The sequence below is a fragment of the Lichenostomus cassidix genome, chromosome 5 (assembly GCF_008360975.1).
Source record: "Lichenostomus cassidix isolate B80296 chromosome 5, HeHo_3.0, whole genome shotgun sequence".
Classification (NCBI taxonomy): domain Eukaryota; kingdom Metazoa; phylum Chordata; class Aves; order Passeriformes; family Meliphagidae; genus Lichenostomus; species Lichenostomus cassidix.
The window spans coordinates 18,984,785-19,011,497 of record NC_139486.1 but is presented as its reverse complement, the minus strand read 5'-3'; the positions used below and the strand labels follow the sequence as shown (position 1 = coordinate 19,011,497).

Below are 26,713 nucleotides of genomic sequence, written 5' to 3'. Positions count from 1 at the left end.
TTGATTTTAATAATACATACAACATTGCCTATTCCACCTGAAGCACCATAACTGTCCTCCCCTCCGCACTGCCACTAGTTTAGAGTTAGTACACCTAAGTCAGTGAAGCAATTTATATTTCATTTGACTGAATTACTTGGCCCTAGAAAAGCAATATTTAGTATCAGGAAAATATTGTATCTTAGACTTGCACAATTTTAATGATGCCTCTAATTACATTTTTCTGAACTTCAGTTACCAATCTTTTAACTGTTCATGATTAATTTTAAATTATGAACTTTTACTGAGTTTCCTAGAACTAAACAATCACTAAACCAAATCAATCCATACCATAATTCAGATGGCTTCAGTGAAGACACGTCAATGGAAACTTGATCTGTTTTTAAGGAAAGAAAAAGGACATGATTTTGTTTTTCCACCTTTGACATTCATGGACACATGCATTTCCTGATATACTCTTCTACAGAGAAAAAACACCTTGCACTGTAGTAGAGCAGCTGTGAGCTCTCAGGAAAGCTCCTGCAGGAATGGAGCAGGAATCAGCTCTCAGGGTCACTTGGCCTCCCAGTCTGACATTATTGGCAACCAGTCACCACCAACTCTACTCTCAGAGGACACTTGGGTGACATAACTAGTCATGTAATGTAAATTCCTCCCTGTTTACATACTTGAATGAATCAAGCTTGCATGAAAAGTCCTCAGTGCTTACAAAAATACCAAGATAATATGTCCTTTAATTTTCCATTTGAGGGATCTTAGGCATCCTCTTTTGGATTTCCCAAATCACCACCAACATGCCTGCCAGTTCCCATTATACTTGGGACTTGGCTACCAGCAGTGGTTTTCACAGATCATTACAACTCATATTTTTTATTGAAACAAATCCCATGTTCAGAAACTACCATGCTGAAACAATGGCTTCTGTGGAGCCAAAAATCCTGCAAAAATCTTGCATTTGTTGCTAAGTTATCTTATTTAGTGTTTGTTTAGAAGTGGAGATTTACTTTACATTGCACTTAATGAATTATTAATTATACTAAATTAAATATCTTAAAGACAAAAAACTGTTTGGCACAGCTGATTGGAAAGGAGATACTGAGCCAGTCTTTGACTGATTACTACTTTAATTTTTAAAGTTATTTAAAAAAATTGATTGAAACTGAGAAGGGACAAAAAAGTTGTAATGGGTTTGAATGGCTAGGTTTTGGTAGCAGGGGCTCTGTAGAGATGGCTTTGTAAGAAGCTGCTGGAAGCTTCTTCCATGTCCAGAAGAGCCAATGCCAGCTGGTTCCAAGACAGACATGCTGCTGGTCAAGGCTGGGCCAATTAGAAATGGTGGTAACACCACTGTGATAATGCATTTAAGAAGAAAAAAAAGGTATTGCACAGTTGTAGTTGTGTCCAGGGAAGAGCAGAGTGAGAATATGTGAGAGGAACAACTCTGCAGACATCAAGGTCAGTGCAGCAGGAGGGCCAGGAGCTGCTCCAGCCACCAGAGCTGGGATTCCCCTGCTGCCCCTGTTGCAGATCATGGTGAGGCAGCTGTGCCCCTGCAGCCCACGGAGATCCAGGGGGATGCAGAGATCCTCCTGCAGCCCATGGAGGAAACCATGCCAGAGCAGGTGGAGGCCTGAGAGAGGGCTGTGAATTCTTGAGAGGCTTGTGTTGGAACAGGCTCCTGGCAGGGCACTACAGACCCATGGAGAGAGGAGCCCACGGTTGTCCTACCAGGAAACCTGTGAGGGTTTGTGTTGTGACCCTGTGAGCAACCCACACAGCAGCAGGCTGTGCCTGAAGGACTGCACCCCATGGAAGAGTGACCCACATTGCAGCAGTTCATGGAGAACTGTCCATGGGATGGACTCAGTTAGGAGAAGTCATTGAAGAACTTTTTCCTGTGGGAGGCATTACACTCTGGAAGAGGGGAAGGACTCCTCTCCTTGAGCAGCATTTCAAAAGTTTTCTAACCCCAAAAGCTGGCTGAGTTAAAATTAATATCCTCTGGGTTTCCTTCACTCATTTGACTGATTTTTTTTAGCATTTATTACATATTTGGAGGAGGTTATGTTTTGTGAGGGGAGGTTTATTTTTGTTTCACTTGGGTTTTTTTGGTTTTGTTTTTTAATAAAAATGATCTTTCCACAAAATTTACCTGATTCTAGGAGCCTTCAGGTGAAGAAAAACAGTAAATATGTCAGATTTTCTTTAAATGCATCGGTACAATAGCAATCATTTTCTTTCTTTCACCTGACCTCAGTGTGCATTGGAACAGGATGCAGATAATGGGTAAATTAACTGCAGCTTTCTTTACCAGCTGGTGGAAACAAGCATATTCTGAATACACAAATCAAGGAGAGTAATATTTTGCAGTTGCCACTCATTCATGTATCTTTTATAACTATTTCAGTCTTTTAATTGCATTATGAAGCATGAAGAGATCAGAAGAAATGTCAAAACAAAGTAGCAAAAGACAAACATTTCACAACAACTGTACTTTTTCATAGAAAATGGCACTTTTGTCAACAAGCACCAGAGATGAGGCCCAGGATGGTCATTGCACTAATTGAGAAGCAGCAGAAAAAGCAAACAGATTCTTACAGAAATTGGCACATGAATTTGTGCAACTATCATTCACATGTTCAAATGCACTGGCAAGTACTTCTCATCTTTACTGAAGTTTACAATAAAGTTTCTGTGGTAGCTTCTTCATATAGAAAGGCTTCTAATAACTTCCATGTGTCTTATGTCATCTCTGATTAATTTAATTTCATGTCACAAATATTACATTTAATGCATTAATATTTGTTGCAGTGTGGATTTTAATCTAACAAGATAAAAGATATTTTGTCGTGGATGAAGACATATTGAAAGCTGAGTTAATATAGTTTGAAATAATAATTATGATAATAAATCTGGTATATGTTTTCTGTTTGACACTTCAACATATTTGTCACTAGATTGGAGAGAAACATTGCCAACTTCTAAATGTGAAGTTATCAGCCATGGTCACCTAGGGAATTTTTTCCATGTTTGGTTATTAGTCACACCCTTGAGAGTCATGAATTGATGAAACAAGAATAACTCAAAAGATGTGATGTTTCCCAATAGTTGTTTATCATATTGCCACCTTCAAAGTAGATTATGAAAGATTATTATATAAAAATTTGCCTGAAAAACTGGGTACGTCATGAGATGAAACCCACATTCTTCCTCAAGACACATTCTGATTTAACCCTGGATACCCTTCCAAGTTTGTTGAAAGAACACTTATTTTTAAGACATATGTGAACAGGAGGGAACTTTCAGTCACTTTAAATACTTAATAATGTTGGCTTTTCTCAGCTGAAATAATTATTTCTTTTTAGTTTATTATTAGAATGTCAAAATATATGTGAAGGGACTAAAAGACACAGTGAGTATGGTTTGAAGTGGTGGGGAGTCTCTCCTTGAGGCATTTTGCTTAATATATGGTTATTTATTTGAGGGTAAATTGGAATGCGAAAATATAAACAAAATCTATCTATATCAGACATGAATTGGTTTTCTGAACACTGATGAATTTACAATAGATCTGTATGTGTAGAAAAATTTAATTTGTAAAAATATTACTAGTACTCTGGCTTTCCACAATTTATTTTTCTTTAACTATACAGGTTAAAATACATTATAATTTCCACAGGTCCTTCATCTTTCCTGCTCAAAAATTCTTCTTTGGACTGCAGGAAAAAGCCTGAAAAATAGGACTGGAAGAGAACAAACAAAAACATAAAATTTATATACATAGAATATTCACTTAGAAAAAAGTCTTCAGGCTATGAGTTTACAAAACAAAACAATCTCCTCAGTTTAGGACATTTGGTACTGGATATGGAGTGATCTTTTCCTGTAACAGAATATTAACTGGTACAAACTGGCTTTGTTGATTGCATTTCTAACATTTTTAAAGGACATTTTCTCTGACAGCCTGTTTGGGATTAGGTATTGAGTATCCTCTCCCAGCTGTTAGAAAGCTGGCATAAAATCAGAAATCTGGTTATAAACCCTGTTCAACTTGCTCTTGGTAATTTGCTAGAAATGCCCTAATGATCTGGATCCAATTTGTATCACATAGGCTATGTCTGTGGTGGCAGACAAAATGCTCCAGGGCTTGGTTTATGTCACTTCTAGAAAGTGTATGTCACAGATAGCAGCTTCTGGACACACTTGCCTCATCTGTACTTTCTGTGAGAACATTTCCTGGTGTTCAGGCATTTCCTGGGATTGTCCAGGTTGACATGAACTAAAACCATGCAGAAGAGCATGTGAAAAACAGCAGGACATGTGTGCCAGTGTCTGAACCCATGCCTTGGCCCTTTGGATTAGTAGAGAGACCTCGAAGTTATCCATTAACACGGAGATTTTACTCTGCAGAAACACAGTTTCATGTTCAGGAAGAAAATTCTGGTCTGAGACCAGGTCCAGGTTGTATTTGGCATACATTTGGGACGCAAAATCCCATGTTCCTCTTTCAGCCAATTTTTAGTACTTCTTGAGTGACATCACCATCAGCAGTAGGTGACTGGAAATTAATATTTTCCTCACAAGAATTCACTACAGGCTGCTGATTCAATTGACATTGTTGGAGTGAGAATCTGGTCAGGTTAAATATGAACATGCTAAGAACTGTATCTAAATTTCAGATACAAAATTAATACTTAATAGAACACTAACAACAAGTTTTAATTTTTAGTATGCATTACTTTACATTTTGAGATATCAGGGATTTGCAAAGAAACTTGAAGCTATGAGAAACTACACTGATCTTGGGTTTCAATCCAAAATTTAAAAAAACCCTCATTCTCAGCAGTAATAATAAATTTGCCGATTAATATACAGATAATTTTCAGAGTTTTTTCTGCCACTGAAGTGGGGTTTTTTGCTGGTTGGTTGTTCTTTTGTCTGGTTTTTTTAGTTTTTTTTTTTTGGTCTTTGTTTTTTGGGGGGGTTTTTTGCTGTTTGGTTTGTTTGGGGGTTTTTAATTATTCTTTTTAATCTGATGAAATAAAAGTCTTTAGACTGTACATTATGAAAAAAGAGCATGAGAGAAAAAGAGAAGTTGCACATGCATTTTAGCAAACAATTATGAGAAGTAAAAATCAGCAGACTCATTTTTATCAGCTCCAATAATTAAAACAATGATTATTATGGATGTTGAAAGTTTGAAATTATATTATTATGAGCTTAAGGGCATGTCAAATTTTTTACAAGTGTAATTCATTATTTTTCAGCTTAGAAGAAACATAATATGGAATAACAGCAGTACAAAGCAAAATTCAGTTGTACTTATATCAAAATTAGTGTTTTGCCTTGGTGCATTTCACCAAATCAGAATTGGCTGCTGAAGCATTTAAAAATAAATAGAGAGAAAAGTTATGTCTTTATGATATAATTTGTACTCTTAGATATTTCTAAAGCTATGGTTGTTTAGACCAATTGTTCTCCTTAATTAACATTTAGCATGCATTGATGACCTCTAGATATGACAAGAGTGATAAAACTAATAGAACAGTGATTCTGTAAGATTCAATTTTAATCCTTCAAGGTAATGTAAAATGCTGGATGCCCATATATTTCTGGTTAAAGCTTTCCACTTTCATCTGTTCCAATCAGTTATTATTATTTGTTTAATTTAATAACCAACCTTATTTTACACTGTGGAGATAAATTCTTTGCAAGCACTTAGAAAGACAAGGTCTCTGCTCAGGAATGTTTTAACAGAATGTTGTGGAAAGGATGAAGGAGAAAGATGTGATATGATGTATGTATCTTGATATATGATATAGGTATCTTGTTGCAATTATACATATTGTGAAGGAAATATACCAGTTTCACAGAACTTATTGTCCTTACAAATAAAGCATAGATGTCTATCCATGCTCGCTTCTCCAAACAACTTTTCTTGCCTAATTTTTAAAGGTGCACAATTTGTATATTAGACCTTGTAGCGCCTGTTAATGATGTAATGTTGCTGTGTTTCCTCCTCACTCTATTTTTCTTAGCATGTATCAGTTGTAAATTCCTCTGAATTGTAAAAGAAGGGAGGCACAGATTACAGCAAATATTTCTTAGAACACCTTTTATTCATTAAGCTGTTAATAATAATATAATCAAGCTGTTGCTCTTAACAGACAACAGCACAGCGCATTTCTGTGCTCACATAGCTCATGAGCATCTGCACATACTCATTCCCAGCTACCAGAATGAAGAAGCAGCAGGGAGGTCAGCCCGAATGGGTGATGCCTTTTGGCTGCTCCCCTAAAGCTGTGGGGCTGGCTGAGATGTGCCAGGACCTTCTGAGGAGGTGTTAAGAGAAGGCCTTGGGTGCCTGTTGGTAGAGAATCTGTGCTGTAGTCTTTATCTGTGCACAGCAGCCAGGGGCCATATGGCACCAAGCCACAGTGGGTGCCCATCTTTGCTTGTGGTTCCACAGATGCATCATGTTCTTCATGTCCTGAGATCGTCAGTGCTATTGGGTTCAGCAGAGTTTTATCACTCCTTGGGAAGCTCTTACACAGTACCTTCCCAACACACACTTGTCCTCTCTTTGGCTTGTTGTTCCTGAGCTCTGTTTCTCCTTGAAAACCTATGGATCCCAGTCTCATCCATTGGCACTGATGGCCTTTTATGATGTATCCATTTTATGAAAAAACATTATTAGATTATTATTAGAGAGATATTTTTAGATTATGATTAGAGAGATATTTTTCACTTGAATAACTTTTAAAATTTATCTTTCCCTTTTTTCTCTCTTCCTGCAAGCTATACATTGCAAAATATGAAATATTTACTAAATATTACTTAGATGTCTTTTCTATCAAATTCTTTGACTTTACAAAGTAGATTGTTTACAACTGTGCTGCCCTTCTGCTTAATGGGCACCCTGGGGGAATGTTGTTGGCTTTGAGACTCAGCTACATATTTTCTATAAACAACTCCTGAAGCCAGTGAATGCCGAGAGCTGTGAACATTAATCAGTGATCTATCTGAATGGAATACTTGCCTGTTCTCCCTTCAGGGGATGGAAAAAAAAAGGACACACATCATGATGCACTATTCACAGTCATACACAGTTGAATAAGTCCAAAAATATTTTAACATTCTATTTTATTGCAAGTTTTTTGGTTAGTTTGAAATTGTGATAGCAAAGCTGACTGCCTTATCAACAGATTTTGCCAACTAGAAAAAGAGAAAAAGCTGCCCCAGGATGAGGAGTAGCTTTCAACTATTAAAAGGTTTTAGACTGCTGGTAGATAATGTTTGGAGTTATTGCATTTGCCATGTCCTTTTGTCCTTGAGTCACATTGCTAAGAGGATATCTCTCTGCCTTGGAGGGAAAGCTGCCTGCTCAAGTATTCCCTGAATGGCACTACATCTCGCAGGCTGATTTACATGTAGCTGCTGACATCTGCCTCAGAGGAAATCCCTACTCTTTTTTTTAAAACATGGGTCAAAGGTCCAATTTGGAAATTGCAGGGCTTGTGGTACTGGAGAAGAGAAAGACAGGAGGGTTAAAAAGAAAGAATTAACTTGATAAAACCCACAGTTGTTTTTAAAGTCAAATCAGCCATTCCATTATGCAAAATAATTAAAATACAATGATGCCAGGTATGCAGTGGAGTCCTATGTCAGTTTTTTAACATAAAGCTGTAAATTCTCAATGACCATAGTCCAGCTGGATATGTCTAAAGCCCAAACCACTATAATGAAATAATAATATTGTCTGATGTGTTTTGGCAGTTGTAGTCATTAGGAATTTACAAGTCCAATGACAGCAGTGATTTTCAACTTTATAAAAACTTAGACTTTAATTGAAACTCTACTGTACATAAATAAAGTTTCTCCTATGACTTTTCTCACTATGAATATTAAGTAATGCTGTTTGTGGTCTTGCTGCCCATTCATTTGAAAAATCTTTCTAACAGCATGGTGTAAAGAACTCTCTTTGGTCCCAGCTATTCTAGAGGTCATAATTTCTAGTGAAATGGTCTAATGAGGGTGGCATAGGATTACATTCTATGCCCCACTACACAGAATTTCAAATCCAAGGAAATTTCTGGTGTTACTTGAGGATGAAAAAATTTAGTCCCTTTCTCCAGATCAATACAGTTCTGTTGCAGGAGGCTGAATGGAAGGATACTGCTCCACTGCCTTCCCATGCCACAAAGAGAGACCAGAAAAAAACCAAGAGATAAAAATTAAATGTTTAGGTTTTTAAAGGACTGAACAGCAATTCCAGAGAGTAAGTATAATGCAGAGCATGACATCAGAAGCTCATGAAAGTAAACATTTTTAGCACTTACAGCTATTTCTAGGTGTTGTTCAAAGCTCTAATGAGCTAGCACTTCCTTGGTGTACAAGTGAGGTGCACAGCTAAAACAAGTTACCCACTGTTCCACGTGGGTAACTATGAAACATTCAGAAATTGGGACTCTAAGATCAGGCTTCAAGCTCATTTGAAAGTATAAAAGAGCAGAGGAGAGGAAGTAGAACTGTAGCTATTAATATGGAAAGGACCAGAATGATTATTTTGGCTGACCTCGTGCATAAAGTAAGTCATAAAGATACCTAACCCATCTCAGGGTTGTAGTTTCTAGATAATTGCGCTAAGTGAAGTGTCATTTCTTTCAGTCTGATTGCCTTATAATTTCCATCTGTGAGGCAAATCCAAGTCAAGCCTTTTTGACGACAAATTTATTAAAAAAAACCCAAAAAACCAAAGTTTTAGATATTTTGTGGAGCCTGGTCCATTGGGAAATGCTGAAAATCTTGTAAGAGAGGCGGTTATTATTGAAGTCTTTAGTTTGTTTGGTTCCTGTGTGGACTGGCAGTTTCTGACAAGGGTAAAAATACGCTGAATTAATACAAAGACTCCCAGAATATAAATGTGACTGCTTACCGAGTATAGTATTTGAGTGAATACTCCAGAAGAGCTGCAAATATTTTTTACTCATAGTTCCTTTTTTAACTGTCAAAAAGTCAGAAAAAGTTGGTCCTTTCTTTTTTATCTTCTGAAAATCTTTTGCTGACTGTTGTTTTCCTTCCATACTGCAGTGCTTACAAACCATAAACTCTAATATTTTGCAGCAGTAAATGTGTACAAAAGCTTGAATCCCTAACAGTTCTGTACGTTTATAAAATCTGATATTATGGTACTTTGATAACCTGATGTTCACTATTTTCAGTATTTCCAGCATTTCCAGCACTCCATTTCCTCACTTTCCTTTGGTGATTTCCACATTGACTTTAAAGATCTAATATCTAGTGCTGCAGTGGTATGAGTTCTCCTTCTGAAACATTTTGAACCAATCATAAACACAGCAGTCTTAGCATATCAAAGAATTTGTTCCCTTTTGAACTTTCATTGTCGCTTTTGCTATTAATAGTATTGACTCCTTCCTGACAGTCTGCCAAATGGATGAGAATAATACAAACTTCATAATGACAGAAGTCTCAAAGTTGATGAATAAAGGAAAGAAAAACTTTGGATGACTATCTCTGGCCAAGAAATGGTTTCATACAGTATGACAAGCTTTTTGCTATGTCTATCACTGAGGCATTACAAACCAGTACTCATTTACAGAGTATTTTAATATTTTCTGTTTCTTGCAGCTTCAGAGAAACATGCTCATTAGTTGTAATTGATAACTATAATTTTTTTTCTTGGAGGAGAGGGGACTGCATATATTTGTAACGAAAAAATTAAATAGTGGTTTTGTCCTAGGGGATGGCTGAGAAAATTACATGTTGGTAAAGAGATAGGTATTGTATTTTTACAGTTAAAATCTTTACATGGCATCAGTTTTCAAAGAATCCCCCTATATATATTTTCTTGAAAGAACATTTTCCACTGACATAATTTACATTAAGGGGTAAGTAATTGATGTTGTAAATCTGCTTTGATAATCTGGCATTAAGCAGGGTGATATGACTATTTGATCTCCAGAAACGCCTTCCAACCTCAACTATTCTGTTTTTCTGTAAAAACAAGGGATCATATGTCATAATTTTGGATTTGCTCAAAAATAAGCATAGATGCAGGATCCCACTAAACTCTTTTGTTGCTTCATTCAAATAATGCATAATTTAATGCAACTCTTTTTAAGATCAGTGGGAATGTTTGCATTAATTCAACAGGTGGATCAGGTATTGAGTTGGAGCTAAATCACCTTTTCAGAAAAATATCTACAAACTGTAATCCTTAAACTTTAATAAAATGTCAACACAATCACATTGAGGGGAAAAAAACCAAATAAATATAATTTAAAACTCTCTACTGACACTAGATTTTCAAGACCAATACTGTTTTCTATGAAAGCTTCCTGTCCAAGAAACTAAATTACCCTTCAGTTTTTCTCTTTCTATCATATTATCCCTTTAGATGATATAAATTCTTACTGTCTGTAATTTTGTTTTTTCTATTACATTAAAATATATTACAATAAATAAGATGGCATAACATAGTAGATGTAGCACATTTTTTTTCTGGTATCTCAAAGGTTAAAGTTGTAAGAAGTAAGCCAAAAATCAGCATAAATTCATGGCCATGTCAAAGTCCATGGGACAGACTGGTGGCCCTGGCATGAAAAATTCTAATTTTGCGTCATTAATATTTTTTGTCATCATGTCTGAAACAATGAGCTGGGTGAGGCTTTTCCTGACTTCAGTGGCACAGCAGCTGTTTGGGATTCATGAAACAATGCAAAACAGGAAATGTGTGTGGCAGACTTTTGACATTCTCCATCGCTGGGCCAGAGTTCAGCAGCCTGTTCAGCTGCCTGAGTAGTATAACAGATTCCCTTTTGCCTTCCTGTTCAGTCTGTTTTCCTGAAGTGCTGGAGCTTCCTCATTACTGTTCCTTTCTTTTTTTAAATTTTATTTTAATTTTTTAATTTTATTTTAACAGACGTCTTTACTTTCTGATGCAATAAGCTGAAGAGCAGTTTTGGTGAACCACTTCTACAGATCTCACAGATTTCGGGTTATGGTCTGATGGCCCTCTGAAATGTAGCTGCAGTGAAAAACTTTAAAAATACTTTGAACTTGGTAACACCTTCTCGCCTCTGCCTCAGGATTTTCTCGATTTCGCTTTTCTTTTATTACTGACATCTGCTTGGAATCAAGATCTTTTGCAGACATCATTTGCTGCCTTCCCCACAACTACAGTTTTTCTGTTGGCAAGATTCTGAAATTATGCCTTGCAAAAACAGTGCTTAAGTCTGGTTTCATCCTGGGGTAATGGAAGGGAAGGATAAAGAACTAGGAAAGAAATCGTTTTTCCTTAAAAGAAACTTTATTTCTTTAGGCATTTTTTACCTGGCTTTAAGCCAGAAGGACTTTGTTAGAGATACACTCCAAACACCTTTTTCCTAGTTTTAAGTTTACAGGGAGGCAGAATTTTCAACATAATCAGCTCGATTATTCTGGCATTTTTCTTTTATTGATTACAGCTACCATTGTGACTAGTTGCAATAATTTTTTGTTCCTTGGAGCTGCACACAGATATTAAACTCATACTAGTACAGAGAGAGTGGAATGAAAGTAATGTCATATCTTAGAACTGGCTGCACCAAACATCCTTCTAGATATTCTTGTCCTTCTTCTCTTCACATTTTTTTTCTCATTTATTTGTACTGTCATAAATTAGGAAAGGATTTTACATGGTTTTCAACTTTTCTGCAATAAATTCTCTGAAGTTAATGACGAGTTGCCCTTTATGTTTCTTCACCCTGATAATGCCAAGCACACACTTCGACTGAGCAACAGTCAGTGCATTTCACTATATACCTTATTCTTGTGTGTAATGTAAAACCGTGGCTCAAGTAACAGCGTAAAAAATTAATTTGTGCCACAAGCCATTGAGTTGAACAATGTCCCTCCCCTCTTAAAGCCTGTATGCCTGTGTACCCACAACTCATCTGTGCATTTGAGAGACCTCAGTGTGCATCCATGTACCATGGTTTCCTTTGGAAAGGATGTTGTATATAGACCATGATCTAACTCTAAAGGCAAAACTACTCCCATGTTGTTCCAGCTTTGAGAAAGAGCTTGGGTCACAGGTGCTGCAAGATGTTCCTTACTATCTAAATCATTCTGTGAAGCACTCCAAGGAGGTCCATCACAATGGACAATTCGGCGACCAGTTATCTCAGTGAGGTTTGTATGAAAAACACCTGCTCTGCAGTCAAGTCATCACTCTAAGCACCTTGACGAAGTGCACCCAGAGATGTACCTTGCTATGAGGGGAACATTTATGGGAGCTTTCTATTTTTCCAAACACACTGAACAGTATTAAAAACGTGCCTAATGTCCTCTTTTACAAAGTAAAGGCCAAAATAATAGATATTCTCTAAAACTTTCAAAGAATTTTGACCATTTGACATATTCAGAAATTAATTCCTACCTGCACTGATGGGAGAAAACCTTAGAGTAAGATAAACCAAGTATATTTTTAACTTGAAAGACAACTGACAACTGATGCTGCAAGCCTAAATATGGTGTAAATCTTAAAAAAATTATCTTTCTTCCACCTTCTTGAGGCATAAAATGTATGTAATGCAAATTTAACTTATGACATATCCATACACTATGAGGTAGGCCAGAATGATTTCCAAAGCAGATGATTATGATTCAGTAGTCGTTACCTTGACTCACTTTGCTACATCAACCCAGATAGGCACGTTCTATAAATACACAAATGTGGCCATTTAGTCATTATGAATGCTCTACTAGAGATTTCCTGTATAATGTACATATGCATTGACAGAGTAATGATCATATTAAATATTCTGTGAATTGAAATAAATATATAAAAGAGATAACATTTAGTGGTTTATTTGATGCCTTTTCAAATTTAGCTTTCAGACTTTTGCTTAGATTATAAGCCTTGCTGGATAATTTAAAACAGTCCTACCAAGTTTTCTTGAACTGCAGATATGCAGTTCCTTGACCCTTCTTTCTATCTTTTTGCCTTTAAAATAATTCACTTTTATGAATCATACCCTTGACAATTAGAGTTACAAATCACTGACACTTAAGAAATACTGTAATGCAGAAGTAATGCATGAAGAAGTGATGAAATTTCTTTGAAAATTAATTATATACACAAAGCCTTGAAAAGTACAGATGCCCTTTCATGATACTGATGCTTCTATTGATATGAGTCAAATATTTCCTTGATCTAAAGAAGAAATATGCCTATTAGAGACATTTGTAAAATAAACAGCTCCTTGATCCCTGCCCTCATATATGATTCATCTTCAGCTTTAATTTTGTTGCACTTACTGAATAAGTGGCACTTAGTGAAACAATTTGCTGTGCTGATACAGGATGTCAAAAGGAAAGCACATGCAGTTCTGCATGACACAGATAATCTGGCACATAGCTGCAAAGGCAAGCATGTTCTTTGCAAAAGTAAAACAAAAAAAAAATCCCAAACCAAACCATAACAAAAAAAAAATCAAAATCCCAAAAAGTAATGCAGAGTATCTATGCTTCAAAATGCTACTTTTTTATAAACCAATAAATCTTTTCACACAGATAAAGAGGTATTTAGGGAGACTTCTTAGTTTTACAGACAGAAAATCCAAGAAACAAAGTAATTCAGTGCTGATTGCACATCAAGACACTAAAAATAATTGAAGAAATTATGACGTCTCTTTTAGACACCTCCATGTTTGGTTTTGTTTTTTCTTTTCTCTGGTTTTCTGTAGGGTCTGCTGCTTGATCATGGGAGACATGTGACTGAAGACCCTGAAGTTTATCTGATATCTGAAGATTCAGGTGCAAATTCATGTTTTCTACCATATATCTGTAAAGAGCCTCTAGATAAAATCTGCAGTCACTGGCTATTTAGACTTAATAACAAAACCCAACCCAACCAACCAACCAGCAAAACAAAACTTCAAACCCCATAAAACCCTATATAAGGAAAAAATTCAGGCAAATTATTAATAAAATTCAATAAAATATTCTTGTTGAATTCAGGCAGAGTTGAATAAATCCTTAAGTATATAATCCAACACTACCATGGTAATGCCATCATTCTCCCCGATTCCACCATTTATTGCAGTTCCTCACTTGAAACACTTGGATTTTGAATCTGATTAAACTTGCAGTACATGAAGGTATCCCAATCACATTGGACTTACCAGAAGGGAAGGAATAGGAATGAGGTTGAGGGGGCCAAAAGAAAGCAGGAGATGACCCCTTCAGCCTAGACTGACTGCTCATGAAGTCTGTAGAAGTGATTTTATACAACTAATCCTCTCAGCCATGCTTTATACCAGCCCTGGCATTTACTAGGAAACTGTGAAAGACAATACTGTTGTCAGAAGGGCCTGTGCACCTGGAGAGTAATCCTGGCATGGGGATGTGCTGTGCAGCACACACCCTTCTGAGCAGAGCTGAGCCACATTCTTAGCTCTGGGATGCAGGCAGAATTAGTCCATGTGCTCCAACTGCATGGAAAAAAGGGAATTTGGCCCTCAACATACCTGTCAAATTCCTTAAACTTCACATTCCTGAGATTATTTCAAGACAACCAAGGTATTATCAGACATCAATAGAAAGCCAATAGGAACCCTTACGAAATACTCACAAAGCCTTTTATCTCCCAGAGGCTTAGCAGCAATACTCCATGGGCATCTACTTCATGGTTTGTCTGTCATATAGCCAAAATTATTAGTTAGATGAAAACATTATCTTTAAAGGATCATCACAAAAGGACTTGGTTAATTTCCCTAAAATATCAACCCAGATAACATGAGTCAATATCAGTGTCATGATTATCCCAAGAGGTAGAATTGCTCAAAGATACTATATCTCCATTTCTTCATACGTAGTAACCTCTCTGGAGGCATTTTTATTGCATATTCAGTATTTTTTTATAATTTTCTTTAGTAGAGTTTTGTGCTTATATTCTGATGGTGTATTTTAGGAGAAATTGACACTTGTGCTGTCTCAACTTCACTTTTTTGTGATTAATCACTCTGGTTTCCATGCCAACACACATAGTACTTTTAAGCATGTTTTCTATCTGATTTTTTCCTTCAAAACAAAATGTTCTAAGCACTATATCTTCAAGTTTCTCCTGAAGTCACTGTTAGTTTGGTCCCTCTGAGAACTGAATATCAGAATTATCATTTGAGAACATCTGAATTAAATGTTCTTTTGTGTAGTTATTTAATAATTCTTAAAATTTAGCGTTTGCTACCCTGGAGGTTTTATTTACTGTCTGTTATATGCTTTCTTCCTTCTGTTACCTTGCAGTGAAAGCTTTAATAGATTAACAATAGATATTCTCAATATAATGGAATATAAGTAGCGATTGATTTCCCAATCATATTTTTAGAAAGCTAATACAGTATTGTAATCTTGATTGCCAGGTTTTAGGGCACATTTTGTAAAGACACTCCTAGAAAAATAACCTTCTGAACACTTCAAGTAGAAAAGAAAAGGAAGGAGATTCATTCAGTGAACATAGTTAGGGAACTGAATTTCTAGACTAATTTGCTCATTTGTTTGTTTGTTTGGTTTTCTGGGAATGTATTTTGGTTATGTATTGATTTGGTTTGTTTTTGGTTTTTTTTTTCATACACCATACAAGTTTTTATCTCAGGCAGTGAAAGAGCAACGCACCTCAGGAAACTTCATCACCTCAGCTAACTCACCATGCTATGTATTTGCCACTTATAATCTAGAAAGGAAGAGGGTTATAGAGGGGTTACAAAAAAGCATTGTTTTTAAAAAACCCACATTACTGTCCTTTTATATTTGCTGCAACTAGTAGATCCCAGTTTTAAGATCAGGAGACCATGACTGGGGAGCCAGTTGATAAAGTGTAAATGAAGGACTGCCATGAAGGGGGACCTACAACAATCAAGAAAAGAGCTGAGAGGAACCTTATGAAGTTAAACAAAGTCTAAGGCAAAATCCTGGCCATATGAAGGAAGAATAGTGATATAGGTTGAGGCTTGTCTGAGGTAGAAGCTTGGCTACAAGTGATAAGTAGGTCTCTTGGTAGATTTTGCATGAATATGAGCCAGCAGTGCAGCCTGGCAGCAAAGACAGCCAACAACATCCTTGGCCAAAAGTATGGTCAGCTGACTGAGCAAATGGAGTATTCCCATCTACTCAGCACTTGTCAGACCATGCTGAAAATACTGTGCACATTTTGGGGTATTCCAGACACAAGGAAGTAATTGATAAACTTCAGGAAATGCATCAGAGGCCACCAAGGTGACCAGAGGAATTTCCCTGTGAGAAGCAGCTGAAAGTCGGGGGCTCAGCCTGGAGGAGAAGCTATCTTAGGCAGGACTCAAAAGAAAATCCCAGTATCTATGAGAAGCATATCAAGAAAGTGAAGACATATAATGGTGTGAGACAGGAAGATGCAGTACAGCATAAGTTGAAACAGGAAAGCTTGTGCCTGGATAGAAATGTGAGGGAATGTGGAATATACGAACATTCAGTTTGGGAATAGAGACAGAGGAAGTAATTCATTAAACATCCAGACTCAGCTCCTCAGGAAGAGCAGATAACAGCAAACCCACAGAGGCCCAGAGCTCTCAAGCCACTGATGAAACTACTCAAAGGCTTGAGGAGGTTCATAAGGAACTTCATAACTGGTAAAATGAGGGGAAACAAGACAACCATAGGTCTCATGAAAAGTGACAAATGTCCTATGGAATATTTGGGGGGGCTTGTGTAATTGTGCAAAATGTGTTGCATGTTTACAGGAACGGCCAATAGCAGGAGAATGAAGGGATTAAGATGGATCAGGAAGAAATTAAAAGGGCAGTGGGGAGGGCGTGCCACTTGTAAACAGGCTGCTGCTGAATGTCCTTGTCTGGCCAAGCCCTGTGCATGATCCCCACAATTTGTCCTGTCAACTCATAAATGTCTTACCCTGTGTACTTTCCTGGGTGGGGGTCCTGTGTGTATGTGTTGTCCTGGTTTTACAGCTGGCTGTATGTACATTTTATGTGATTTTCTGTGTTTGCGTGTCTGTGGTTGTGTGTATGTTTTTAGAAACTGTGGAGAAGATATGCTTTGAGTTTTAATATACAGCGGAGTCTTTCCCCTTAATATTAAAGGAAAAGCTGTTCCACCATGAGGACTGTCAGGTTCTGGAGCAGGTTATCCAGAGAGGTTGGCCGACCTCATTCCTCAGAAGTGTTCAAGACCTGACTGGACAAAGCCTTGGCAACTTGCCCTATCCTTAAAGTTTACCCTGTTCTGAGCCACAGTTGGACTTGAGACATGCTGAAGTCTTTTCAGACCTGAATCATCCTATCATTTAGGATTAATGATCCTACAATTATTTTTTCTGAGAGAAAAGCTTGTAGGAACTAAAATTGTGTCAGGTTAGCTTGACAGGTAGCGTTCCCCATGTTCCTGAAGTATTATCTGCACAAAAAGATGTATGTAGGCTGAAGGATATGCTGACTAGTTCAGACAATGGCTGTTGATTAATTACCAGTCCCTTTATATAGTTTTATACACTATTAAAATAGTTTTGGCACACTTCCTTCCTTTTGCCAGTCTCAGCAATTCCCAATTCAAAAAAGTGGAAGTGAAAAAGGGAAAGGCTCTACACTTTTACAATTCAGGTTTATTCATACTCTAATTAAATGGATTTTTTTTCGTGGTTATATTTTCTGTTGATGGGAGTATGCACAAGTTTATGAGATGCATCTCAGCCTGATTGCTGCCAGCCATAAGCATATTGACACAATGAACAAAGACAGACATTATTGTGAATTGGGTGTGAACATCCATTTTATTTTTCATATAAAGAAGTTGAGAGGAATAAAAGGCTAAAAGTCAAGACATCTGCAATAAAGTGGTGAAGAGGAAAACAGCCTGTTAGAGATTGCAGATTGAAAAGAAAGTGAGAGGATCTGCTTACTCGTACATCCCACTTAAAAACTTTAGGGAGTTGGATTTTCTTAGCATTGTGTTTTCCTCCTAGAGCTGAATATTTATGATCCAATTCTTCAATAAACAGGAGAAAGCCTAACTTCCAATTGGAGTACAGAAAGCATCTTCACGCATTCTATGGAATAAAACTGCGTCTGAGATAAATTTCACAGAAGTAGCTCACTCCAGCTCAGCTTGCAGCAACAGTTTTACAATCACACCTGACTCATTCTCCTGCCTAAATACAGAAGACTAAGACTGCTAGGAGTATTCAGACATATCCTACATATAAACATGATGGTTTCTACAAATACATGTATGACTGTTATTTACTTATTTTATGTTATAATAATATGGAGGATTTTTTCTTTATATCAGATGCCACCAGTAATACCACTGGTCCCTGACGTATAGATTGAAAAAATGAGTGTGCCTGTTCATTCTGTGCTTCAAAGTGTGCATGGCAAGCAAACATGAATATGACTTGAGCTAGATAATTTGGAATAAATGACTACCATTCCAATTTTCAAATATGCAGCTTTTCTTCTCCAGTGATAAACTTGTGCTCCTACTCTAACAATAGAAAATTATTTTTATCTTGAGTAAATTCAGACACCAATTGCCATGATTCAAGCATGTTGAACATGGACAAAGTTTTTGGCATCCGTCCTGTAAATGTACTGAGTTAAATCAATAGAGAATTCTTATTTCTTATTAATAAACTATGTAACACTAGTCATTCTAAAACAAATGGTACATGTTAAATTATCAGAAAAATTAAAGAATACATTTCCTAGGTGAGAATGTCTTTGTAACAATGTCTGTAGCTCTTTGTATTAAAACAAAATGGATATGAAATCTTCCTGAGTGTTGAGACTATTGATTTGTAATGACCATGGTTTCCTTTCACTTTGAGGGTCCCAGCACCCAGCTGGAGTAATTTGGCACAGCTCTGGTAAAGTCACTGGGGCAATACAATATTGTATGGGCTGGTGGTATGGTTCCTGAGAACAATGGGGAAAGCCCAGCTGTATTGTCGACAGACTTTCGAATATAGTTAAGAATAAAATCCTTCACACACGTACGAAAAATAGCCACCCACTGTAAAAACACATTTTCAAGACTGATTTCTGAATACCATGTGTTACCAATCATAATAATTACATATGTTAGGTAAACTTAATGAGAAAACTCAGACAATTTGTTTTTTATTCATTGACAAAACACTCTCTCCTTGCACAAAGCACTTTAGTCTTTCTTGTTCTTATTCATAATTATGTTCTTTATAGTTTTCTTTAATTTCCAAGGTTTCCTGTTGGTTTTCCTCCAGGTGGAAAAAGGGGACATTTGTTTACTATAAAACAGCAGAGAAAGAGGCAAATAAAACATTAAATAAATATAATGAAGCATTTTTTTAATACAATTCATTTGGGGGGTTAAAAAAAAATTTACTGTAGATTCTACTCCTGATCAAGACTTGAATACCTTCCTTAAATTACTTATTCCATGATAGTGATATGCTTTGAGATAACCAGACTGGAAAATTTATTTAAGCGCAAAATGTTATTTTTCTTGCTGCACATGAAAATGTTTGTTCATATCTGTTACATTGCAATGATGGCAGTATAAGAGATTGATTTCCTTTCTACTCAAACTTTATATTACAGCCATGACCCAAGAAGCTTAACAACATATTTTTAGTTATCATCCTCATCTCAACAAATTTTAATTTATAGGTGTCCAGACCTAAGAGCCTCTTGACATCTTAGCAGAATTAAGAAAACATGATTTCCATTTAAAAACCCCTGAGCATGTAAACAACACCCCTAATCCCACCTAGTCACAAACCATATCTATAAAATATTAAAGCACCAAATAAATTAAATTTAAATGCATAGAAAATAGTATTGAGAAGTGTACCTGGACCTAAAGTGTATACAGAAATGGCCCAAGATGTGATCTGTTTTTATCCAAAAACTCTCTTTAATCATGGGGTTTTTTTTTCCATTTTGTTTTGTTTTTTTCTTATGCACTTTAACAATTGATTTTTCTGTGGTATGTGAGTCTGAGAAAGGAACTCAATAGATAACACTTGAGGAGATTTGTATCTTGAACTCTGGCTGGAACCAAAAGTCTATGTAATGTTTTTTAATAATATATAGTATGTGTGTATATATATATATATATATATATATATATAAAAATTTAAAAAATGACTAAGCAAAGTATGAACCATCATACTCAGAGAAGTCCTCCATGTTTCCCAGTATCACACTTAGATCACACTTAGAATTAATAGTCACATTTGATGGACAGGGCAGGTGGGTGCATGGTAAAGCAACGCAGCCACCACATATGATTTTATTAACAGCAGAGGGACTGTAGTGAAAGTGCTGTAACTCAAGTTAGGCACCCCTCCCTTTGAAAAGCATGACTGGCTGTAAAAATTAGTCATCATGGTAGGTCATACTTACTTACTATCTAAGCTTAAGCCCCGACTCTCTTTGTGCATCCCTGTGTCAATATTTGAGAAGATCAAAATTGGAAGTAATTTCAAGTTCAGCAGTAAAAAACCTATTCCAAGGTAAAAAAGGAAGTAATACAAAATACCAAAGCTGATGGAAAAAATCATTATTTCTCTCTTTTACATGTGTTTTCTCTTATGCATTTTGAACTTTTCATAGCCAGAGGAGCCTCCAATCTATCTCTAGAGGGTGGAGCACAACAGCAGCTGAAACTCTGAGGCTTCTGACCATTAGTGTATTAATAGTAAAATATAAAAACTGATTTACTTGGTTATACATGGAACAGTCACTGAACAAAACCAGTACTAGAAATTTTTATTGGTTTGATGTTTTATTTATTTATTTCCGAGTAAGGAGGAAGAAGTTTTTGATGCAAGATCATCAATACAGATGTGATTGAAAGTGATTCAAGGGAAACTGTCAAAAAGCATAAGAAATTTTTGGGGAATCTTTGGGGAATGTCTGTGCCTGGAGTTTTGCCACAGAGACATAATGCCACTTGCACCTTTTTTCCTTGCTGATGGTTTTTTTATGCTGACAACAGAACTAAGATCTAGTTTCTCCACACTATATATGCATTTTGAAACTACAACAGACTCAAAATACAAATATAAATTAAAATTGCTCAAGGCATAAAGTGAAATAAAAAAAATGTGTGAAATAAAGAAAATATATGAAATAATGATTTCTGTCCTCAATAATGTCGAAAACTGGATTGATGATGAAGCACATGATGAAAGAATCATTTAATTGTTAAATTTATTACTATTTTTTTCCGTGCTTTTTCTTTTCTCCTTTCAAGAAGACTTTTAAATACTCACCTAAAGCTTTTGTAAGAAAGCTTTGTTAATGTAGTCAAATATCCTGGCTGTATTTGTATATGTATGCCCTTTCATACTCAGCTCATTCATACCAAATCACTTAAGATGCTTTACATTTATGATTAATCCGCATTTTAATATTATAGAGCCAGGATACAGAACGTGTTTCTCACATACCACTGACACAATCATAACCAAGATAGCATAAGAACACTCACAAATCATGAGAAAAAATGTCAGACAAAAGGTTAGATGCTCATTGTAGGATATTACTGTGTAGAGAGACTAGGGGCAGTTTGTTGTTTCTTTGGCTCTTTTCTTGCATAGAGATTTGTGAAGCATTCATGAAAGAAAATTAAGATGTGGGACAAAATGTGTTCAAGGCAAAAGACTCTGTACAGCTTTGATTCTGCATAGCTCCTCAAAGGACAAAGGGTAAGGGCTCCAAGGAAAAAAATGAAAAAGTTTATGCACAGATTAGGTATCCATTGGCAAGTGAACAATAAGAGAAACATTATGGTAAGTCTTGGAATATCAATTAATTCCCTTTTGACATTCTTAGAGTAGTATGTTTATCCAAGTGGGGATGGCTTTGTTCATGACTTGATAAAATCAGTTGACAAACCCACTACTGGAAAGGATGGGTTTGATTTTCTTTCCTATTGTGTTCCCATTAAAAAAAAAAATTCTACCCTGTGCATATGTAACAATTTCATAACAGTCAAATGAAAACTTGCATTAAAATGAAAGAATCTGTGTACCAAAATAAAACTGAATCTAGAGCACTAGAGATTTTTCAGATTCCCACCCAGTACTTTGAACTGTTTAACCTCTCAGACTATCCCACTTGAAAGTATTTAGTCATTAAACTGTATGGTAACAACATAGAGAGTATTTCCAGAAAAAGGACTGGTAATTGCCTCTGTGGTAATATTAGTTGAACCACTTCTGCTATGCAGATTCCCACTAAAGGCTGGGAGGGATAACATAAAACGAGAGGAAATTGCCAGCTGTGCTTGGCACTGCTGAAGCCAGGACTCAACTGCTGTGGTCAGTTTTGGGCCACTCACCAGAAGGACATTGGGGTACTGGGGCGTGTCCAGAGAAGGATGACCGAGATGAGGAAGGGTTTGGAACACAAGTCTTGAGGAGCAGCTGAGGGAACTGGGATTGTTCAGCCTGGAGGAAAGGTGGGGGACCTTGTCACTCCTCACAGACTGAAAGGAGGTATTTGTAGCCAGGTCAGGGTTGGCCTCTTCTCCCAAGTAACAAGTGATGGGACAAGAGGAAATGGTTTCAATTGGCACCAGGGGAGGTTTAAATTGGATATAAGGAAAAGTTGTTTCGCAAATAGGGGGGTGTTCAAGCCCTGGAACAGGCTTCCCAGGGGAGTCGCCATCCCTGGAGATATTTAACAGACATGTAGATGTGCCATTTGGAGAAATAGTTTAGGGCCTTGGAGATTTTGGGTGAACAGTTGGATGAGAGGATATTAAAGGTCTTTTCCAGGATGAACAGTTCTATGGTTCTCTGAAATTATTTTTCCCTGGAGAGATTTTCTGCAATAAGTTTTTAGGAGGTAATGCTTTATTGCATTATTGGAATTATTGAATTCTGAAAGGTGTTCTATTTTCCATCTCTTAGCAATCATAACTTTCAAATAATGTGTGTGGACTTATTAAGTCAGTGATCCCTGAAGCTACTGACAGTTCAGTGTCCTTTGAGCTGCAGATCTTACTTTGGAGAGCAACAGTGTCTGTGAGAATTGATGGAGAAAAAAATAGGGGATTAATATGATGTTTAAATAGCAGTTAATAAGACATTTTTAAGCTCATTACAGTCTAGCAAACAACACTCTTTGACCTCCTTCAGCCTACTGACTATCAGTCTTTCTTATGTCTGGAGAAGTCTCCTGTGATCACTCATTTCCCAATGAAAAGGATTTCTGAAAGTGCCATCAGGCAATTAGGGAAAACAAATGCATCTGACTGACCAGAGCCTGCCAGGATTGTGAGGGTGGTGGTAGGAAATTAAGCAACGGGTGTTCCTGCCAGACAGAACATGCTGTGAACATGTGGCTACTTTGGATTGCTAACAATGGGAATAAACAAATCTGAAAGTGTGAGCTTTTACAGAAATTCATACATTATATATTTCTTTTACTGGAAAATGAAACCATATAAAAGAGGGGAAAAAAGAAAGTAGCAGAACCAGCTGGCATAGAACTACAAGAGCATTAGAGGAGAAAGAAAATAAATAAGAGGCTGAGGCTTTTCACTTACAAAGGAAAGGAGGAAAAATAGTGAATTTTGCCAACTGAAACTGCTGTTAATAATTAGACTGAGGTTGCTGAGAAAATGAAACACTATTTTTTACATCAAATTTTAATTCATAAAACAGGCACTAATCTTGTTCATTAGACCTGCCGGCTGGAGCCACGTGCCTGGCTGTTGGTTAGGAGTGCTGGGCTGTCTGCATTGTGTCTGGGGACTTTTAAAAGTGTCTTCTGGTTTGTGTTCTTAACAGAGGTGGAACTTGGTCTCAAATCACAGGCCAAGGCCTCTAACTTAAAAAACTATGTGTATGGTTCCTGCTCCAAGTATTGTAATTAGGTCCACTCCTTAAGGTAGACTTTTTTGTTTGTTGATTTGCTTGGCTTTTTGTTGTTTTATTTGGGTTTATTTTTCTTTTTTTTTTTTTTTTAATGCTGTGATGACTTTAGAGAACAAATATTACAAGAACAGCAGAGAATCCCACACAGCAGTGGTGCAATTCATCCATAGGTTTATTATGGATTTTATTTCTATCTCCTGGTACAAATAAGGGGACTTCAGGAGTTCAGCCTACTCATCTGGCAGATTAAAAACCACTGAGATACATCCTAGTCCCTGTTTCAAATAGAGTCCTATTTCTAGTTTCCAAATTTGCTACCACATATTACTGGCACGGCAGTGAAGGCTAGGAACAATTGGTTAGATTCCCTTTGTAGTGCATTGTCAGTGTTGTGGTAGTTTATGGCCACAATAATCAAATCAAGATTCATGGTTGGAGAAACCAGTAATTTACATTTCCACAGAAAAAAGAGTCAGATTATCAATTAATCTCAAGGTAATGGAGTTTTGTGTTAGGACATTTCTTTCTGTATGGGAATATATTGCCAACAAAAATCATAAAATTCCAATCACTTATTGCTGTCTGAAAGACTGATTTGACATTTAAGTCAAGATTATGTATTTGAACCTTAATTTTGCTCAGTATATTTTCTGGAGTAATTAAAAAGAAGACATTTGGATATATTAAAATACTTTAGATTGGGAACACAGAGAAAACAACAGCTTAGAAATTGTTTAGCCTAAAATAATTGTTTAATTTGAAAAGCACTCACACAGAAAAAAAAATGGAGGTCAAACTAACCTTCTATTATACCTTAAGTATGAGTGGAAGGGACACTCCTGGTGTACACTCCTTAATCTTGCATATATTTTAAAAAATATGCAATATGGGAGAAGAGAGAGAGAGAGAGAGACCAGAGAGTGCCCAGAAAGATGGTAAATGTCCCATCCCAGGAACCATTCAAGATTAATTTGGACAAGGCTCTGAGCAACTGTTCCAACTCAAAATATTCTATAATTCTGTAATTCTGTAAATGCAAAATCAGCTTCTACTGTAGACTTTTGTCTTGTGTTCAGTTTTAAGGCACAAAATCTTTACACTTGATTTGACTGATATTTACTGAGGACTTATGCACAGTCAGTAGGAGTGGGAATAATCATTCCTAAATTTAGCCTCCTAAAGGTAGAAGCTATTTACCAAGACTCCATTTATAGTCACTGAATAAATTTAGACACCTCCAGATTCTTTCTCCTCTTTCTTAAGGTCCTGGCTAACCTAAGATAAATTAATCATCTTCAGGAGCCTGTCTCTCTTTTCTGGCACAGGCACCCAGAGCAGGCAGCTTACATCTGAAGTTTAATGCGTAGATGGTTACAGGTAAGTAAGAAGATTTGCTTGTTACAGTCCAAAAGCTCTTTCCTTCACATCTGTGTTGGGTCTCCTATATATTAGAGATTTGTAATTTGCAAAGGCTGTATTAATCCAAATTAATGCTATGATAGCTTAATAAAGATGTAGATGGTTAACAGTGGATAGTAAGTGGGGAAAATGCCTGCAGTTTAGAACCATCATGGGCTGGTTTCAAAACAAGGATTGAAAATCAAGTGGGTGAATTGCAGTTTAGATGTTCATACCAAGAATTTGACATTTAGTATTGCAAAAGTCTGGCAAGGGCTAAAACTAGAGATATTTTCTAATATTATTTACTGAAGGGTAAGAAACCCAGTCCATTCAGTGACCTTGCTTCTAACACCATAAGTTGAAAAATACTTTGATGCACAGTGTCCTGGGATTTTTGCATCCATAGAACAAAGAAAAGTTGTTTGAGGCCTTGTTTGCTAATAAAATCAATAAAATCCATCATCATTAATCACCTTGTGCTTTTGGCTTTCTGCTTTCCAAAGAGGACCTTTGGCTGTTTTACATTGTTTCAGATATTGTTTGAATATACAACGCATATGCATGTGTGTGTATGTATCTGCATCTCTCTATGTATGAATTTCACAGTGTGTTCAATGGATCATGAGCGAATAAAATTCTCAAAGGTATACAACACAATATCAGCTTCTGAACAATTAAATTTTCTCAATGTTAAGATTATGCATAAATTTGATGATATTGCGATTAAAGCTCTAAGACCAGAAACTGGAGTTGTTTAACATAAGTTCATTGTTAAAGGCATCTCTTTCATCAAAGCACAGAAAAATTTAACTTCCAAGGATGGGTAATCCCTTCTGTTTCTATAATATAGGGAAGAGAGGGACAGTCTTCTCCAAGTACCTGTCTCTCTCCACTGACTGTAGAGAGAAATAAAACAGCTTCCTTGAGTTAGTTTAGCTGTGTTGTATTTGATTCTTAACTAGCAACACAAAATATTTCTTGCAATTTTCTTTTTGAGATGTCTTGCTGTAACTTCTCAGTCTGTTTACTCAGAATGGAGGCATGGGCATCTCCTTTAATAGAATGGGGTCCAGCTTTTGTGAGTGCTGCTGGCAGTTCAGGAAAATGATGACAATGGTTAAGTGTGGATCAAAAATCCTTGACCCTGCAGTCACCAGCTGGTCACAGAGTAATTCTGCTGCAGGCTGGTTTTGAAATTCCGGGGCAATGGTTCACTGTTGACTTGAAGGGAGTACTGAGACCTACAGGATGACTAACACCTGGTGTTTTGTTTGGGAACCTGCCATGTAAGCATTTGAGCACAAGCTAAACCTTATTCTGATTAGCTCCTCTGAGGTGGCACTACAGTGATGCCATAGGCAAAAACAATGTCTTTGTCAGCTATAACTTGAACAC

At 36.6% G+C, this 26,713-nt stretch overlaps 1 long non-coding RNA gene across 1 annotated transcript in view; it reads left to right on the top strand.

Annotated features, from left to right (window-relative positions):
* LOC146436078 (uncharacterized) overlaps nucleotides 1-26,713 on the top strand; it is a 113,065-nt gene that overhangs the window by 54,611 nt on the left and 31,741 nt on the right. The window contains exons 5-6 of the long non-coding RNA XR_014852506.1: nucleotides 25,181-25,294; nucleotides 26,338-26,434. This is a non-coding gene — a long non-coding RNA (uncharacterized LOC146436078). The remainder of the gene's footprint in view (nucleotides 1-25,180; nucleotides 25,295-26,337; nucleotides 26,435-26,713) is intronic.